Source organism: Miniopterus natalensis, chromosome 2 (genome assembly GCF_054644295.1).
Source record: "Miniopterus natalensis isolate mMinNat1 chromosome 2, mMinNat1.hap1, whole genome shotgun sequence".
Classification (NCBI taxonomy): Eukaryota; Metazoa; Chordata; class Mammalia; order Chiroptera; family Miniopteridae; genus Miniopterus; species Miniopterus natalensis.
This window is the reverse complement of record NC_142082.1, coordinates 77,200,973-77,205,307: the sequence shown is the minus strand read 5'-3', so window position 1 is coordinate 77,205,307 and position 4,335 is coordinate 77,200,973. Positions and strand designations below refer to the sequence as shown.

At 39.6% G+C, this 4,335-nt stretch overlaps 1 pseudogene; it reads left to right on the top strand.

Annotated features, from left to right (window-relative positions):
- The first annotated feature begins 280 nt into the window (after positions 1–280).
- LOC107537734 (E3 ubiquitin-protein ligase MARCHF8 pseudogene) lies at positions 281–1,192 on the top strand (annotated as a pseudogene).
- The last annotated feature ends 3,143 nt before the right edge of the window (positions 1,193–4,335 follow it).

The following is a 4,335-nucleotide window of genomic DNA, read 5'->3' as shown; positions in this document are numbered from 1 at the left end:
GTGTGGCTGCCGGCTGTGGGCCCGCAACAGGTGGGCCGGGCAGGTGCGCCCGCGGCGCCGCGCCGTCCTGGGCCCGGCCCGAGGCTCCGGGCCGCCCGGGGGCCAGGCCGAGCGGGAGCCGGGCCGGGGCTGGGGCTGGGGCCCGGTGGGCAGCCGGTGGGATTCCCCGTGGGAGTCCAGCCCCGAAGGGTCCTCGGACCTTGGGCAAGTCAGTCCTGGCCCTTGGCCCGTTTCCCTAATCCGTGAAATGAAAGTCCGGACTGGGACCTTCCCCTTCTGACGTGTGGATCTCGAGAGAGACCTGCCTGCTCTGGAAGCTGCAGGGGGAGAGCATAGCTTTAAGTCCATGGCCCAAAATGACTCTACCACTGGAGACTCTCTTCTGTAAAGAAGACGACCATCGGAGGCTGGGATGAGCATGCCACTGCATCCAGTCTCCGCCATTCCATCCCAGGATGCCACCTCTGCTAGAGTCTACAGAAGTAAGACCAAAGAAAAGGAGAGGGAAGAGCAGAATGAGAAGACTTTGGGACATTCCATGAGTCATTCAAGCAGCATTTCTAAGGATCTGTCACTGTGAAGGGGATGAGGGAGCCCTCTGATCACCCCCTGCCGCTGCACAGGGAGCCTCCACTTCGTGCACCAGGCCTGCCTGCAGCAGTGGATCAAGAGCTCGGACAAGCGCAGCTGTGAGCTCTGCAAGTACGAGTTCATTGTGGAGACCAAGCTAAAGCCGCCGAGAAAATGGGAGAAGTTGCAGATGACAGCCAGCGAGCGCAGGAAGATCATGTGCTCTGTGACCTTGCACGTCATTGCCACCACCTGTGTGGTCTGGCCCTTCTGTGTGCTCATGGACCGCACGGCAGAGGAAATCTGCTGGGGGCAGGCGACAGGAATCTTAGAGTGGCTCTTTTGGACTAAATTGGTGGTGGCCATCGGTTTTACCTGCGGACTTCTTTTTATGTATGTTCAGTGCAAAGTGTATGTACAATTGTGGAAGAGACTCAAGGTTTATAACAGAGTGATCTATGTTCAGAACTGTCCAGAGACAAGTGAAAAGAATATTTTTGAAAGACCTGCACTCACAGATCCCAACTTTGAAAATAAAGATGGACGTGGAATCTGCCATTCCGACACAAATTCGTGCTGCACAGAACCTGAAGACACTGGAGCAGAAATCACTCATGTCTGATCGTGTGAAGGGAATTGTTTTCCTGGACATGTGTGAACAGCTGAAGGAAATTGCTTACTGCCGATTGTGTACCTTTCTAATGTGCTTTATTAGCACAGGCTGGACAGGTGACTCTTTTTAATGGTTTCTCTTTTTCTAAGCCCTGCTTAGTGAATCTCTGGAAAGCCCTCACGTCGGCTGTATGTGTCTGGGTTCCGCTTCTACCCACGTCTATCCGTGGGGAGGTGGAAGACCCATGATGCCGCAGTAGGGAGCTGGCCTATGGTCTTGAGCAGAATGAGAGAATAAAATGTCAAACCTGAGGGAGGAGCAGGAGCAGGGTGGCACCAGGCCCTGGTGTGTAGCTCGTCCAGTTGGCAGCAGCCCGAGCCTGCGGCGCAGCATTTGGGAGTGTCTGGTCATGGTGCGAGGACTTTCCTCCTCACAGGAGAGCCTGGAAGACTAGCTTCTTCTGCTGACGCTGCCCCTGACAGCCCTCCCGAGCAGGTGGGCTGTGGTGCTCTGTGCATGGTGGCAGGCAAGCCACTAAGCAAACAGCACTTTACAACAAGAGAATCTTTATTTTATTATGTGTCCAGTAAGATTGACATTTAAACGAATGTCTCATTTAGAAACCTTCCTTCATGACCCGATGATCTCTTTTATGTTATAATAGATCTAAAAGCTTTTCTGCCTTAAAAAAAAAAAAAAGTTATCCAATTAAAAAATTACAAATAATAGTAGAGTTCAATTAGGTCTTTGATTACAGAATTAATTTATAAAATCATCTTCTTATATTAAAATAAAATAGCATTAATAGAAGAAAAGTCTTCATTTTTAATAGCAATATGACTAGAAAATATTTAGAAATAAATTTATCACATGTGAAAGATTTATATAAAGAAATCTTTCCAATGATACTCATGGACACAAAAGAACATTTATACTACGTAAAGATATACTATATTCTTGGCAAGGGAAACTCATATCATACAGTTTTTCATTATTTCCAAATTAATGTAAATATTTAATACAGTTCCTATAAGTATATCAAAAGAATTTTGGGGTTCAAATATGATCATAAAGTTCATGTTGAAAATATAGAAGCAAAAATAAACAGAAAATTTCAGAAAAAAAAAAGTGACACTAGTCCAGACAGATGTTAAAATATTTAGGATATGATAAGTGTAGTACCCCAAATCAGTGGGAAAATTTGAAATTAAACAATAAAAACTGTTTATTCTTTCCCAGTTATTCAATTGGGCTGCCTTCCAGAAAAAAATAATATTGGATTCAAATTTCACAACTTACATCAAAATAATTTCCTGATGAATCAAATATTTCTATAAAAACAATAAAAATATCAAAATACTAGGATACTCCATGGGAAAATTATAAAATATGGTAATGGGGAAGACCTTTCTAAGTATAATGCAAAACTCATAAGCCATAAAAAAAGACTGATGAATCTGACAATAAAAATATAACTGAGCAAAAAATGTACAACTAATGATATAAACTAGCACTGTCCAATAGAAATATGATGCAGGAGACATTTGTAATTCTAAATTTTTTAATAATTATATTAAAAGGTAAATAGAAATGTATGAAATTAATTTTAATAACTTATTTTACTTAGCTTGACATATCCAAAATATTATTTCAACAAATAATCAATATAAAATATTATAAATGTGGCATTTCTATTTTTTAAACTAAGAATTCTGGTGTGAGTTTTATATGTGTATTCTGCAATTTGAACTAGCTACATTTCAAGTGCTCTAGAGCCACACATGGCTAGTGACTATCATGTTTGACAGCACTTTAATTGGTTAATTTCCTAAATATAGAATATTATAATATAGAAAATTCTCAGAAATCATTAAAAAAAGTCTACCAACCTATGAAGCATTTTTAATTCACTGAAAGTTAGGAAATTTAAAGTTAAACCATAAAGAAGTATCATTTCTTCTTAGATTTGCAAAAATCAATACATTTTATAACATGCTGGGTCCATGAGGAAGAGGAGAGTCAGTCATATCATACATTGATGGTAAGAGTATAAATTGGTACATCTGTGGAGGGAAATTTGGCAATATCTATCAAAATGTTCAATGCACATACCTTTGATCTAGCAATTCCAATTCCAGGATTTTTTCCTACAAATATACTTGCAAATATGAGACATTATGTACCGATGATTTATTGAGATATTGTTTATAAATGTAAAAATTTGGAAACTGCTTAAATGTTTATCAATATAGTAGTTAAATTTTTGAACATTATATAATGAAATAATATACAATATAAATTAGTAAGGAAATATTTTATGTAATGATATGGGAGGCTAGTCAAGCTGTATTATTTTGTGGGGGGAAAAGGCAAGGCACAGACAAGTATAAATAGTCTAGTAACAACTGTGGAAAAATATATGTATATACACACAGACATATTGAATATGTCTGGAAATATCCATGAGTAATTAGTAACAGAGGTTGCCTACTGGAAGGAAAGTTGGTTGACTCTGAGACAGGGTTAAGAGGGAGAGTTACTTTTTATTGTATACCCTTTTATGCCTTTTAATTTAGTATCAAGAATATGTATTATCTATTGAAAATGTATATAAAATATTTAAATATATTAAAGGACATTGAAGCAACAAGCATATCCATTGAGATTGTGTCACTTATTTTTTAAAATATCTACTGCAAATGTATATTTTAAAATTTCTGCTTAAGATTAACTTCAATATAGCAGTGTTAAGGCAACATTCTGTTCCAAATGCAGGCACCAACCCAAGTAACACAGGTTTGTTCTCTGAGAGTTCGTTTTTTGGCTCTGGTTTTCTCAACAGTCAGAAACACCTGTTACAGTGTTTGCTTAGATCTCTGACCTCCTTTGTTCAGTGAGACCAAGTGACAGTTATTTCCAAATCAGAATATCCTCTACCAATTCTCCCTTAATCTTATGTAAGCTCCTGAGTTGAGGTGGCCTCAGTGGGCTTCCATTTATAACCAGCAAAAGCTCAAATTCCCAAAGGGCTACCCTGGATTTATAGAGTATACAGTAAATATTTCCTGACATATTTCCAGGAAAGGAATGGCTTGCCTTTTTTCAGGGTGCAGAGGTCCCTTTTTCTACTTTGCACAACATCGCACCAGAAA